The sequence below is a fragment of the Pseudophryne corroboree genome, unplaced genomic scaffold (assembly GCF_028390025.1).
Source record: "Pseudophryne corroboree isolate aPseCor3 unplaced genomic scaffold, aPseCor3.hap2 scaffold_804, whole genome shotgun sequence".
In the NCBI taxonomy this organism is placed as follows: domain Eukaryota; kingdom Metazoa; phylum Chordata; class Amphibia; order Anura; family Myobatrachidae; genus Pseudophryne; species Pseudophryne corroboree.
In genome coordinates this window covers 231,112-246,195 of record NW_026970383.1, presented here as the reverse complement: position 1 = coordinate 246,195, position 15,084 = coordinate 231,112, and the positions used below count along the sequence as shown (strand labels likewise).

The 15,084-nt window shown below is 47.8% G+C and overlaps 5 non-coding genes and 3 pseudogenes across 5 annotated transcripts; 7 read left to right on the top strand and 1 right to left on the bottom strand.

Annotated features, from left to right (window-relative positions):
- Window positions 1–5,887: 5,887 nt before the first annotated feature.
- Window positions 5,888–6,051, top strand: LOC135041893 (U1 spliceosomal RNA). Its single transcript, XR_010235242.1, has one exon. It is a non-coding gene; the product is annotated as a U1 spliceosomal RNA (small nuclear RNA).
- Window positions 6,052–6,203: 152 nt separating this feature from the next.
- On the top strand, window positions 6,204–6,345 carry LOC135041765 (U1 spliceosomal RNA; annotated as a pseudogene).
- Window positions 6,346–7,036: 691 nt separating this feature from the next.
- On the top strand, window positions 7,037–7,200 carry LOC135041700 (U1 spliceosomal RNA). The gene has a single exon (XR_010235081.1). It is a non-coding gene; the product is annotated as a U1 spliceosomal RNA (small nuclear RNA).
- Window positions 7,201–7,352: 152 nt separating this feature from the next.
- LOC135041764 (U1 spliceosomal RNA) lies at window positions 7,353–7,494 on the top strand (annotated as a pseudogene).
- A 692-nt stretch (window positions 7,495–8,186) lies between these two features.
- Window positions 8,187–8,350, top strand: LOC135041887 (U1 spliceosomal RNA). Its single transcript, XR_010235237.1, has one exon. It is a non-coding gene; the product is annotated as a U1 spliceosomal RNA (small nuclear RNA).
- Window positions 8,351–8,502: 152 nt separating this feature from the next.
- LOC135041763 (U1 spliceosomal RNA) lies at window positions 8,503–8,644 on the top strand (annotated as a pseudogene).
- Window positions 8,645–9,335: 691 nt separating this feature from the next.
- LOC135041703 (U1 spliceosomal RNA) lies at window positions 9,336–9,499 on the top strand. The gene has a single exon (XR_010235085.1). It is a non-coding gene; the product is annotated as a U1 spliceosomal RNA (small nuclear RNA).
- Window positions 9,500–14,790: 5,291 nt separating this feature from the next.
- On the bottom strand, window positions 14,791–14,903 carry LOC135041891 (U5 spliceosomal RNA). The gene has a single exon (XR_010235241.1). It is a non-coding gene; the product is annotated as a U5 spliceosomal RNA (small nuclear RNA).
- Between the last annotated feature and the right edge of the window lie 181 nt (window positions 14,904–15,084).

Below are 15,084 nucleotides of genomic sequence, written 5' to 3'. Positions count from 1 at the left end.
TAGGGGTCATCCAAGCACTGCAAAAGGCCGCCATGCCCTGCATGCCCCTTTTCTCTTTTTATATGCAGATGAGAGTTCCAGCCAACTTTGGCCCACTGCTTGGATGACATCACCGTATGCAAATCCGTCTGCTGCAGACCTTCCCCCAGGAATGCTTGTACTAGTTGTTGGATATGGTTTGATATTTGATGGTGCTTCAGTATTAGGCAGCCTTCCGCCCTCCCATGTTCATCTGAAAAGATGTGGTCTCCCTGCAGTTGTTGTCCCCAGACGAGAGTTCCCTTGTGCTTCCTCAGTTGAATCTCCTTAACTTGACGGGGGAGGGGCTGCCCGAGCTGCCACCCTCCCCAGCCCTATCCCAACTCATACTTATTTTACATATTAGATCTCTTGATCATGAAGATTGTTCTCACAGGGTGAGGTTCATCCATTATATTTTAAAATAGGAAGGTACAAATTACATATTTGAATTGCATCTATGTGCTGGATTCAAATGTCCCCCCCCCCCCCCCTTCCTTTCTCAATTGTGCCCGTCAGCAGCTATTCTAAGGTTGCTGCCAATGGGTGTGACACATTAATTTCTTCTGTGGGGTACACTGGACTCCACAAGGATTCACATTGGGGTGTAGAGTAGGATCTTGATCTGAGGCACCAACCGGCTCAAAGCTTTTGACTGTTCCCAAGAAGCTCAGTGCATTCTCCTCTATAACCCCGCTTCCATGAACAGGGAGCTCAGTTTGTAGTTGGTGCCTTCAGTAGCAGGCCAATTAACAGGGGCCTGCCTCAGGCAGCCTATTCTTAGCTATTAATTTTGACAAGAAAAGAAGAACTTGTTTTATGAGAATCTACAAGGGCTGCAGCAGGCTAGGTCTAATAGACATCTTTACTGCAGCTTCATCACTCCCAGCGGCGCTGTATACTCCCGTGCCCTGGTTGCTGGGTCACTGCAGCGGAGGCTCCGGTTTCATCCTAAGGTCAGTCACACACACACCACCCTTCCGGATCACGAGGCCGCTGATGAAGGGGAGCAAGGCCGTAGGGGGTGGGCCGTGTGCGCACTGCGGTGGACACTGATTACTGGGCAGCCGCTCCACTAGCCACCAGGTACAGTTAAGGAGCACAGGTCTGGGGTTTTTTCTCCTATATTAACCCAATTTTGTACTGCCCGCAGCGCATTGTGATAGGTAATAGGGCCTGATTCAGGTTGGATTGCAATCACAATAAGCGATCCAACTGCAAAAATTGCTAAGAGCATACGCATGTGCCTGCATTTTCTGCGGCACCCCGCAGAGAATGTGATCGCCTCTGCCTGTCAATCGGGGCGGGGAAGGGGGGGAGAGGTGGGTCAGCAACACTCCATTTCCAAGTCAGGGATGGAGCGGTGCGGGGGCAAGGCTTCAAAATGGGGTCTGCAACGGAGGAGACACAGGGGGCGTGGTCACAGCGGCTGTATGACATCACATTCAGCCGCTGTGATCACAAAAATGGTGGCGGCTTCCTGCGCGCACATACAGTCTGCACCAGCAGGAGCCTACACCATTTTTTATGATCACGCTGAACTGCAGTGCGACTGCAATTACAGCATGGTCAAGAAGGGAGGCGTCATGCTGGGTGGCCATGCCCTGTCACTGTGCAGGAGCCAGCACCGCTCACACACTAGTCCCCGGGTGCAGCCCCCAACCCCCGGGACACCCGGAGCAACAAAATGTAGATTCAGGCCACCAGGCCACGCCCCTACCTATGAAACCATGCCTCCTTTTTACCATTGCGCTGCTTATCTGCGCGCACTGCATTACAATCTCCCTCGCCACCTCTCTGGGTGTCACCAGTGATAGTGACACCTCTGCCATGCTTGTAGCAGCTGGTCCTAAGATCTACGCCTCAAACCCTGAGTGTTTGCCCTTGTGACTTGTTGATCATCATAGCGAAGCAGATGCTTACAGAAAACTGCAGGGGCTTAGATTGAAAATAAAAAAATTGATGGGTATAAGGTAGAGAGGAGCGGGTTCGGTTCTCCGAGAACCGAATTCCCCACGAACTCCACGTGGTTTACACTGGTCCGAGGCTGGCTCGGTTGTTCCCGCCTGACTCGGAAAACCTGAACAAGGGAAAATGTCATCATCCCGCTGTCGGATTCTCGCGAGATTCGGATTCCATATAAAGAGCTGCGCGTTGCTGCCATTTTTACTCGTGCATTGAAGAGAGAGCGGAGAGGACGTGGCTATGTTCTCTCAGTGGAAATCTCAATATCAGTGCTCAGTATCAGTGGTTACTTATTGCTGCTCAGTAATACTAGTAGTGTGTCTCTCCTGCTCAGTGTCAGTTCTCAGTAGTATCCTCATCAGTGCTCAGTATCACTGCTCATTGTCTTGTGCTGCATTGTGGTGCTCAGCATACTACAGTACATTACTAATAGTCCAGTGCTGCATCTTGCTGCTCAGTGTCAGTTCTAGTATCCTCATCAGTGCTCACTATCACTGCTCATTGCATTGTGGTGTTCTGTATACTACAGTAACATAGTAATATAGTATATATAGAGGAGCGGGTTCGGTTCTCCGAGAACCGAATTCCCGACGAACTCCACGTGGTTTACACTGGTCCGAGGCTGGCTTGGTTGTTCCCGCCTGACTCGGAAAACCTGAACAAGGGAAAATGTCATCATCCCGCTGTCGGATTCTCGCGAGATTCGGATTCCATATAAAGAGCTGCGCGTTGCTGCCATTTTTACTCGTGCATTGAAGAGAGAGCGGAGAGGACGTGGCTATGTTCTCTCAGTGGAAATCTCAATATCAGTGCTCAGTATCAGTGGTTACTTATTGCTGCTCAGTAATACTAGTAGTGTGTCTCTCCTGCTCAGTGTCAGTTCTCAGTAGTATCCTCATCAGTGCTCAGTATCACTGCTCATTGTCTTGTGCTGCATTGTGGTGCTCAGCATACTACAGTACATTACTAATAGTCCAGTGCTGCATCTTGCTGCTCAGTGTCAGTTCTAGTATCCTCATCAGTGCTCACTATCACTGCTCATTGCATTGTGGTGTTCTGTATACTACAATAACATAGTAATATAGTAACATAGTTTTTGAGGTTGAATAGAGGCAAATTGCCCATCGTGTTCAACCTGTTTTAAGTTGTGATGATTCTACATACTTGCTGAATAATGTTTTATGACTAGTTAGCTACTATAACTCATGTTAACCCCGGATTAACCATGTTGATATTTTAAGTATTATAACCTTGGATAGCTTTTTCATTCAGAAATGTATCCATTCCTTTTTTAAATCCAATTACAGAGTCCGCCATTACCACCTTCCCTGGCAGGGAATTCCACATCCTGATTGCCCTAACAGTGAAGAAACCTTTCCTCCATTGCGTTCTGAACTTTCCTCCAGTCGCAGCGAGTGACCACGTGTTCTTTTAATAAATAATTCCTCTGATAACTCTTTGTTATGTATCTTTACATATTTGAAGATATTAATAATATCTCCTCTTAGGCACCTCTTTTCTAGTGTATAAATATTCAGCCTAGTAAGTCTTTCCTTATAGTCCAGTACTTTTAGGCCTTTAATCAATTTAGTCTTCAGGATCTCTTACACTTCCATGAGCAGCAGAGTAGTGCAATGGAAGCATGCTGGGCCCATAACCCAGAGGTTGATTGATCGAAACTATCCTCTGCTATGTGCATTTTTTTTTTTTATAATTAAAGTAATCAAAAACTGGGATTGATATTTTGGCTCTTTTATTTTTACTTAAAGTACAATAACTTTTATCATTTTAATTTGTTTTAATAGTATATTGACAGCATTGTTTTCTTTAAAAAATCCACTTAATTTTCTTTACCCTATTACTGAAATGGTAATTGACAAAAACAAACTACATTGTCACCAGAAGAGCAATGCAAAATGTACAAGTGATATATGAAAATCATCTTCCATCTTGAATTTCAATGATGCATTGGGACAACAATTTGTGAGAAACATCTTCACCCATAAAGAAAGATTTTCTTAATTCCTTACCTGTGTGCTGATTAGATATCACCTTGTTTTCACATTAAACAGACTTCCCCATGAGGAAGCAGCAAGGATGCAGTGACGTTTCCTGGTGTCAACCTGTATTATTTCAGTAGACATTGAAATGAGGATGCATCTTTGATGCCTTTCCAATGAAGCAAGTTTATTTCAGTAATAGGTGAAAAACCATTCCTACAAAGGTGTTAATCAGAGACTTGGCTTTGTGGACACTTTTCAGAGAGCAAATTTGTTAGCATAAACATAAAATCAGAAAATGAAGAGCTGTTTAATCACTCAATTGGACTTTTCTGCCAGCATATTTTTTTTTCTCTGCAACCCACTGCTAAATTGTGCTTCCTAGCTGTTTTTTTATAAAATCACTTAATCAAATCTAACTCTGATTACATCAGAGAAGGCCAGGTACCCTACACCATAAGGGGGGTTTTTGAAATTTTGACTTGTCTACTTAAAGATCACCAAAATCTGATTACAAGGTCAATTACATCCCTGGGTGGGATTGAACCACCAACCTTTTGGTTAATAGCCAAACATGCTAACCGATTGCGCCACAGAGACACCTTGCAAAAGTCAATACTGACAAAGGCTAATAATCATTCATCTAGAACGTTTCCTAGAAAAACTTTAAAAAGTCAATAATCTGGAGAATTTTTGTAAGATACACATTGGTACTTTCCCATGATGAGTGAGTGCTTCAGGATTTCTTGCACTTACATGGGCTATTAACCAAAAGGTTGGTGGTTCAATCCCACCCAGGGATGTAATTGACCTTGTCATCAGATTTTGGTGATCTTTAAGTAGACAAGTCAAAATTTCAAACCCCCTCTTATGGTGTAGGGTACCTGGCCTTCTCTGACGTAATCAGAGTTAGATTTAATTAAGTGATTTTATAAAAAACAGCTAGGAAGCACAATTTAGCAGTGGGTTGCAGAGAAAAAAATAACATTTTAAACCTACCGGTAATTTTTTTTTCTCGTAGTCCGTAGAGGATGATGGGGACTCCGTAAGGACCATGGGGGATAGACGGGCTCCGCAGCAGACATGGGCACTTTAAGAAAGACTTTAGATCTGGGTGTGCACTGGCTCCTCCCTCTATGCCCCTCCTCCATACCTCAGTTAGAGAAACTGTGCCCAGAGGAGACGGACAGTACGAGGAAAGGATTTTTGTTAATCCAAGGTCAAGATTCATACCAGCCACACCAATCACACCGTATAACTTGTGATATACTACCCAGTTAACAGTATGAAAACAACATAGCATCAGTCCAAGACCGATGAAAACTAACATATAACCCTTATGTAAGCAATAACTATATACAAGTCTTGCAGAAGTAGACCGCACTTGGGACGGGCACCCAGCATCCTCTACGGACTACGAGAAAAAGATTTACCGGTAGGTTTAAAATCTTATTTTCTCTTACGTCCTAGAGGATGCTGGGGACTCCGTAAGGACCATGGGGATTATACCAAAGCTCCCAAACGGGCAGGAGAGTGCGGATAACTCTGCAGCACCGATTGAGCAAACAGGAGGTCCTCCTCAGCCAGGGTATCAAACTTATAGAACTTTGCAAAGGTGTTTGAACCAACTTTGACCCACTGCTTGGATGACATCACCATATGCAAATCCATCTGCGGCAGGCCTTCCCCCAGGAATGCTTGCACTAGTTGTTGCATTTGGTTTGTTGTTTGGGGGTGCTTCAGTATTAGGCAGCCTTCTGCCCTCTCATGTTCATCTGAAAATATGTGTTCTCCCTGCAGTTGTTGTCCCCAGATGAGAGTTCCCTTGTGCTGCCTCAGTTGAATCTCCTTTACTTGACAGAGATGTGCCTGAGCAGCGGCCCTCCCCAGCCCTATCCCAAATCATACTTATTTTGCATAGGAGATACCATGGTCATGAAGATTGTTCTCCCAGGGTTAGGTTCATTCATTGCATTCTGGGTATGCTGACCCCTGTGATTTCCCCAAATGTGGGAAACTCAACTGCATTATTTGTGGTAGTGGGGGACTGTGTTTGTGCTTTCCTCTGGTCAGCTCTGGTAAAAGTCAGATTTCTTTGTCTCAGATCTTCCTCTAGCCTTGTTCTTCTTTCGAGAGTTCCCTTGTGCTGCCTCAGTTGGATCTCCTTCACTTGACAGGGGGGTGCCCGAGCAGCGACCCTCCCCAGCTCTAGCCCAACTCCTACTTACCTGCCAGGTGAGATACTATGATCATGAAGATGCTTCTCCCAGGGCAAGGCTCACCCATTGCACTCTGGGTGTGCTGCCCCTGCGATTTCCCCAAATGTGGGAAACTTGACTGCATAATTTGTGTTTCCCCTGGTCGGCTCTCATATAATTCAGATCTCTTTGTCTCAGGTCGCTCTCCAGCCTAGTTTGCTGTCTGTTTCCACTACTTTTTCTTGAGCCCCTCCCTTCTATACCCTTGTGCACTATCCTGACTTCTCCCGTCTGCTTACTTTGTGCCTTCCAACGCACAATGCAAACTACAGGTAGTGCTGCAGGGCCCACACCCTTTTACTTGCTTTACAGAGCAGCTCTGGAGCTGTTACAGTGCCCAGCTGCTGCAAGAAATCAGCTTGAATGCTCCAGGGGCTGGGGCATAGCCAACATGAGCCCCACACCGAAGGAGGGTGGAGGTGTTTAATGCGAACTAGGGGTCATCCAAGCGCCGCAAAAGGCCGCCATGCCCTGCACACCCCTTTTTTCTTTTCATATGCAGACGAGGGTTGAAGCCAACTTTGACCCACTGCTTGGATGACATCACCATATGCAAATCCATCTGCTGCAGGCCTTCCCCCAGGAATGCTTGCACTAGTAGTTGCATTTGGTTTGTTGTTTGGGGGTGCATCAGTTTTAGGCAGCCTTCTGCCCTCCCATGTTCATCTGAAAATATGTGTTCTCCCTGCAGTTGTTGTCCCCAGATGAGAGTTCCCTTGTGCTGCCTCAGTTGAATCTCTTTTACTTGACAGAGATGTGCCTGAGCAGCGGCCCTCCCCAGCCCTATCCCAAATCATACTTATTTTGCATAGGAGATACCATGGTCATGAAGATTGTTCTCCCAGGGTTAGGTTCATCCATTGCATTCTGGGTATGCTGACCCCTGTGATTTCCCCAAATGTGGGAAACTAAACTGCATTATTTGTGGTAGTGGGGGACTGTGTTTGTGCTTTCCTCTGGTCAGCTCTGGTAAAAGTCAGATTTCTTTGTCTCAGATCTTCCTCTAGCCTTGTTCTTCTTTCGAGAGTTCCCTTGTGCTGCCTCAGTTGGATCTCCTTCACTTGACAGGGGGGTGCCCGAGCAGCGACCCTCCCCAGCTCTAGCCCAACTCCTACTTACCTGCCAGGTGAGATACTATGATCATGAAGATGCTTCTCCCAGGGCAAGGCTCACCCATTGCACTCTGGGTGTGCTGCCCCTGCGATTTCCCCAAATGTGGGAAACTTGACTGCATAATTTGTGTTTCCCCTGGTCGGCTCTCATATAATTCAGATCTCTTTGTCTCAGGTCTCTCTCCAGCCTAGTTTGCTGTCTGTTTCCACTTCTTTTTTCTTGAGCCCCTCCCTTCTATACCCTTGTGCACTATCCTGACTTCTCCCGTCTGCTTACTTTGTGCCTTCCAACGCACAATGCAAACTACAGGTAGTGCTGCAGGGCCCACACCCTTTTACTTGCTTTACAGAGCAGCTCTGGAGCTGTTACAGTGCCCAGCTGCTGCAAGAAATCAGCTTGAATGCTTCAGGGGCTGGGGCATAGCCAACATGAGCCCCACACCGAAGGAGGGTGGAGGTGTTTAATGCGAACTAGGGGTCATCCAAGCGCCGCAAAAGGCCGCCATGCCCTGCACACCCCTTTATTCTTTTCATATGCAGACGAGGGTTGAAGCCAACTTTGACCCACTGCTTGGATGACATCACCATATTCAAATCCATCTGCTGCAGGCCTTCCCCCAGGAATGCTTGCACTAGTTGTTGCATTTGGTTTGTTGTTTGGGGGTGCTTCAGTATTAGGCAGCCTTCTGCCCTCCCATGTTCATCTGAAAATATGTGTTCTCCCTGCAGTTGTTGTCCCCAGATGAGAGTTCCCTTGTGCTGCCTCAGTTGAATCTCCTTTACTTGACAGAGATGTGCCTGAGCAGCGGCCCTCCCCAGACCTATCCCAAATCATACTTATTTTGCATAGGAGATACCATGGTCATGAAGATTGTTCTCCCAGGGTTAGGTTCATTCATTGCATTCTGGGTATGCTGACCCCTGTGATTTCCCCAAATGTGGGAAACTCAACTGCATTATTTGTGGTAGTGGGGGACTGTGTTTGTGCTTTCCTCTGGTCAGCTCGGGTAAAAGTCAGATTTCTTTGTCTCAGATCTTCCTCTAGCCTTGTTCTTCTTTCGAGAGTTCCCTTGTGCTGCCTCAGTTGGATCTCCTTCACTTGACAGGGGGGTGCCCGAGCAGCGACCCTCCCCAGCTCTAGCCCAACTCCTACTTACCTGCCAGGTGAGATACTATGATCATGAAGATGCTTCTCCCAGGGCAAGGCTCACCCATTGCACTCTGGGTGTGCTGCCCCTGCGATTTCCCCAAATGTGGGAAACTTGACTGCATAATTTGTGTTTCCCCTGGTCGGCTCTCATATAATTCAGATCTCTTTGTCTCAGGTCTCTCTCCAGCCTAGTTTGCTGTCTGTTTCCACTTCTTTTTTCTTGAGCCCCTCCTTCTATACCCTTGTGCACTATCCTGACTTCTCCCGTCTGCTTACTTTGTGCCTTCCAACGCACAATGCAAACTACAGGTAGTGCTGCAGGGCCCACACCCTTTTACTTGCTTTACAGAGCAGCTCTGGAGCTGTTACAGTGCCCAGCTGCTGCAAGAAATCAGCTTGAATGCTTCAGGGGCTGGGGCATAGCCAACATGAGCTCCACACCGAAGGAGGGTGGAGGTGTTTAATGCGAACTAGGGGTCATCCAAGCGCCGCAAAAGACCGCCATGCCCTGCACACCCCTTTTTTCTTTTCATATGCAGACGAGGGTTGAAGCCAACTTTGACCCACTGCTTGGATGACATCACCATATGCAAATCCATCTGCTGCAGGCCTTCCCCCAGGAATGCTTGCACTAGTAGTTGCATTTGGTTTGTTGTTTGGGGGTGCTTCAGTTTTAGGCAGCCTTCTGCCCTCCCATGTTCATCTGAAAATATGTGTTCTCCCTGCAGTTGTTGTCCCCAGATGAGAGTTCCCTTGTGCTGCCTCAGTTGAATCTCCTTTACATGACAGAGATGTGCCTGAGCAGCGGCCCTCGCCAGCCCTATCCCAAATCATACTTATTTTGCATAGGAGATACCATGGTCATGAAGATTGTTCTCCCATGGTGAGGTTCATTCATTGCATTCTGGGTATGCTGACCCCTGTGATTTCCCCAAATGTGGGAAACTCGACTGCATTATTTGTGGTAGTGGGGGACTGTGTTTGTGCTTTCCTCTGGTCAGCTCTGGTAAAAGTCAGATTTCTTTGTCTCAGATCTTCCTCTAGCCTTGTTCTTCTTTCGAGAGTTCCCTTGTGCTGCCTCAGTTGGATCTCCTTCACTTGACAGGGGGTGCCCAAGCAGCAATCCTCCACAGCTCTAGCCCAACTCCTACTTACCTGCCAGGTGAGATACTATGATCTTCACTGTTAGGGCAATCAGGATGTGGAATTCCCTGCCAGGGAAGGTGGTAATGGTGGACTCTGTAATTGGATTTAAAAAAGGAATGGATACATTTCTGAATGAAAAAGCTATCCAAGGTTATAATACTTAAAATATCAACATGGTTAATCCGGGGGTAACATGAGTTGTAGTAGTTAACTAGTCATAAAACATTATTCAGCAAGTATGTAGAATCATCACAACTTAAAACAGGTTGAACACGATGGGCAATTTGCCTCTTTTCAACCTCAAAAACTATATTACTATATGTTACTATATTACTATGTTACTGTAGTATACAGAACACCACAATGTAATGAGCAGTGATAGTGAGCACTGATGAGGATACTAGAACTGACACTGAGCAGCAAGATGCAGCACTGGACTATTAGTAATGTACTGTAGTATGCTGAGCACCACAATGCAGCACAAGACAATGAGCAGTGATACTGAGCACTGATGAGGATACTACTGAGAACTGACACTGAGCAGGAGAGACACACTACTAGTATTACTGAGCAGCAATAAGTAACCACTGATACTGAGCACTGATATTGAGATTTCCACTGAGAGAACATAGCCACGTCCTCTCCACTCTCTCTTCAATGCACGAGTAAAAATGGCGGCAACACGCAGCTCTTTATATGAAATCCGAATCTCGCGAGAATCCGACAGCGGGATGATGACATTTTCCCTTGTTCAGGTTTTCCGAGTCAGGCGGGAACAACCGAGCCTGAATCGGACCAGTGTAAACCACGTGGAGTTCGTGGGGAATTCGGTTCTCGGAGAACCGAACCCGCTCCTCTCTACCTTATACCCATCAATTTTTTTATTTTCAATCTAAGCCCCTGCAGTTTTCTGTAAGCATCTGCTTCGCTATGATGATCAACAAGTCACAAGGGCAAACACTCAGGGCTTGAGGCGTAGATCTTAGGACCAGCTGCTACAAGCATGGCAGAGGTGTCACTATCACTGGTGACACCTAGAGAGGTGGCGAAGGAGATTGTAATGCAGTGCACGCAGATAAGCAGCGCAATGGTAAAAAGGAGGCATGGTTTCATAGGTAGGGGCGTGGCCTGGTGGCCTGAATCTACATTTTGTTGCTCCGGGTGTCCCGGGGGTTGGGGGCTGCACCCGGGGACTAGTGTGTGAGCGGTGCTGGCTCCTGCACAGTGACAGGACATGGCCACCCAGCATGACGCCTCCCTTCTTGACCATGCTGTAATTGCAGTCGCACTGCAGTTCAGCGTGATCATAAAAAATGGTGTAGCCTTCTGCTGGTGCAGACTGTATGTGCGCGCAGGAAGCCGCCACCATTTTTGTGATCACAGCGGCTGAATGTGATGTCATACAGCCGCTGTGACCACGCCCCCTGTGTCTCCTCCGTTGCAGACCCCATTTTGAAGCCTTGCCCCCGCACCGCTCCATCCCTGACTTGGAAATGGAGTGTTGCTGACCCCCCTCTCCCCCCCTGCCCCGATTGACAGGCAGAGGCGATCGCATTCTCTGCGGGGTGCCGCAGAAAATGCAGGCACATGCGTATGCTCTTAGCAATTTTTGCAGTTGGATCGCTTATTGTGATTGCAACCCAACCTGAATCAGGCCCTATTACCTATCACAATGCGCTGCGGGCAGTACAAAATTGGTTTAATATGGGAGAAAAACCCCCAGACCTGTGCTCCTTAACTGTACCTGATGGCTTGTGGAGCGGCTGCCCAGTAATCAGTGTCCACGCCAGTGCGCACACGGTCCACCCCCTACGGCCACGCTCCCCCTCATCAGCGGCCTCGTGATCCGGAAGGGCGGTGTGTGTGTGACTGACCTTAGGAAGAAACCGGAGCCTCCGCTGCAGTGATCCAGCAACCAGGGCACGGGAGTATACAGCGCCGCTGGGAGTGATGAAGCTGCAGTAAAGATGTCTATTAGACCTAGCCTGCTGCAGCCCTTGTAGATTCTCATAAAAAAAGTTCTTATTTTCTTGTCAAAATTAATAGCTAAGAATAGGCTGCCTGAGGCAGGCCCCTGTTAAGTGGCCTGCTACTGAAGGCACCAACTACAAACTGAGCTCCCTGTTCATGGAAGCGGGGTTATAGAGGAGAATGCGCTGAGCATCTTGGGAACAGTCAAAAGCTTTGAGCCGGTTGGTGCCTCAGATCAAGATCCTACTCTACACCCCAATGTGAATCCTTGTGGAGTCCAGTGTACCCCACAGAAGAAATTAATGTGTCACACCCATTGGCAGCAACCTTAGAATAGCTGCTGACGGGCACAATTGAGAAAGGAAGGGGGGGGGGGACATTTGAATCCAGCACATAGATGCAATTCAAATATGTAATTTGAACCTTCCTATTTTAAAATATAATGGATGAACCTCACCCTGTGAGAACAATCTTCATGATATAGAGATCTCATATGCAAAATAAGTATGAGTTGGGATAGGGCTGGGGAGGGTGGCTGCTCGGGCAAGCCCCTCCCCCGTCAAGTTAAGGAGATTCAACTGAGGAGGCACAAGGGAACTCTCGTCTGGGGACAACAACTGCAGGGAGACCACATCTTTTCAGATGAACATGGGAGGGCGGAAGGCTGCCTAATACTGAAGCACCATCAAATATCAAACCATATGCAATAACTAGTACAAGCATTCCTGGGGGAAGGTCTGCAGGAGACGAATTTGCATACGGTGATGTCATCCAAGCAGTGGGCCAAACTTGGCTGGAACCCTCATCTGCATATGAAAAGAGAAAAGGGTTATGCAGGGCATGGCGGCCTTTTGCGGCGCTTGGATGACCCCTAGTTCGCATTAAACACCTCCACCCTCCTTCGGTGTGGGGCTCATGTTGGCTATGCCCCAGCCCCTGAAGCATTCAAGCTGATTTCTTGCAGCAGCTGGGCACTGTAACAGCTCCAGAGCTGCTCTGTAAGGCAAATAAAAGGGTGTGGGCCCTGCAGCACTACCTGTAGTTCGCATTGTGCGTTGGAAGGCACAAAGTAAGCAGACGGGAGAAGTCAGGATAGTGCGCAAGGGCATAGAAGGGAGCGGCTCAAGAAAAGAGAAGTGGAAACAGACAGCAAACTAGGCTGGAGAGAGACCTGAGACAAAGAGATCTGAATTATACGAGAGTCGACCAGAAGACGGATTTGCATACGGTGATGTCATCCAAGCAGTGGGCCAAAGTTGGCTGGAACCCTCATCTGCATATGAAAAGAGAAAAGGGGCATGCAGGGCATGGCGGCCTTTTGCGGTGCTTGGATGACCCCTAGTTCGCATTAAACACCCCCACCCTCCTTTGGTGTGGGGCTCATGTTGGCCATGCCCCATCCCCTGAAGCATTCAAGCTGATTTCTTGCAGCAGCTGGGCACTGTAACAGCTCCAGAGCTGTTCTGTAAGGCAAGTAAAAGGGTGTGGGCCCTGCAGCACCACCTGTAGTTCGCATTGTGCGTTGGAAGGCACAAAGTAAGCAGACGGGAGGAGAAGTCAGGACAGGATAGTGCGCAAGGGCATCCTTTTCTCTTAGTCCGTAGAGGATGCTGGGGTCACATTAAGAACCATGGGGTATAGACGGGATCCGCAAGAGACATGGGCACTTTAATACTTTCAAAGGGTGTGAACTGGCTCCTCCCTCTATGCCCCTCCTCCAGACTCCAGTTATAGGAACTGTGCCCAGGGAGACGGACATTTCGAGGAAAGGATTTATTGTTAAACTAAGGTGAGCATCTTACCAGCTCACACCTTAAGCATGCCGCAGAACGTGGCATTCAACAGAACACAAGCCAACGGCATGAACAATTGCAGCAAAAAGCTGACCAGAACCATAACACAACATGTGTATAACCACAAGTAATAACTGCAGACACAGTATGGACTGGGACGGGTGCCCAGCATCCTCTACGGACTAAGAGAAAAGGATTTACCGGTAGGTATTAAAATCCTATTTTCTCATACGACCTAGAGGATGCTGGGGTCACATTAAGAACCATGGGGTTATACCAAAGCTCTTGAACGGGTGGGAGAGTGCGTACGACTCTGCAGCACCGAATGACCCAACTTGAGGTTATCATCAGCCAAGGTATCAAACTTGTAAAACTTAGCAAAAGTGTTTACTAAATAGCTGCTCGGCAAAGTTGCAATGCCGAGACTCCCCGACCAGCTGCCCAGGATGAACCCACCTTTCTAGTAGAATGGGTCTTCACCTAATTCAGTAACGGCAATCCTGCCGTGGATTGAGCATGCTGAATCTTACCACAGATCCAGCGCATAATGGTCTACATGGAAGCAGGACACCCAATCCTGTTGGGAGCATACAGGACAAACAGAGCCTCTGTTTTCCTAATCTGAACCGTTCTGGTGACATAAATTTTCAAAGTTCTGACCACAGCCAGAGACTTTGACTTAACGAAGGTGTCAGTGGCCAAAGGCACCATGTGGAAAGATGAACCACCTTCGGCAGAAATTGTTGACGTGTCCTTAATTCTGCTCTATCTTCATGAAAGATCAAATAAAGGCTCTTGTGATACTGCATGGTTTGTACTGTTTTCCATGTGCTCCCAGATCTTTCAAGCAAGTAGCATGGTCAAGAAAGTTCTGTTTGAAAAGAAACAAACATTTACTGTCATTGTTATGCAAATAAACTTACATTAAAGCTAACAAGAAAGCACACTCGTTCTGTCTTTAAACTGATAAAAGAAACCCCAATAATATGGGCATACCTCCCAACTTTGTCGGCTCGCATAGAGGGACACACGCGCGGCGAAGTCGCGCGCGCTCCCAAAAAGGGCGTGGCCTAAGTAAAAGGGGGTGTGGCTTCGCGGGAGGACCCGCGATCGCGAGTCACGCCCCCGTTTTCGGCACTGAGGGGGCATGCCCAGCGCTCTGTGAGCCGCTGGCATGCCACCTCTCCCTCTGACTTCAGTGAATAGACGCTGTGCGCATGCGCACAGCGTCTATTCACCGCTGCTCTGCTAAGCAGGGCAGCGACAGACAGAGCCTCCCAACTGTCCTCCCCACCGCGGGACACTGCGGCCCGCAGGTGGGACAGCGGGACAGTCCCCAAAAAACGGGACTGTCCCGCGAAAATCGGGACAGTTGGGAGGTATGATATGGGGCATGCAAAAATTGAGATAAAACTCAGTTTTGCTCCTCTCCACGGAAATCTTTAATAAAAGGCGAAATATTTGTTAGTTCTGAAGAGAAACCAGAGCATGACCAAGATTCCACCTGTCGCCTGAGTGCCATGCCAGCAGTTCTCATTCAGCCAGGGCCGGCGCTACCACTAGGCAGCTTTAGGCAGCTGCCTATGGGCGGCGACCACTGGAGGGCGGCACTGCTTAGTGAACGAAAGTGAAAGAGAACACTTTTTTATCATGTGCCTCAGCAGAAACAGA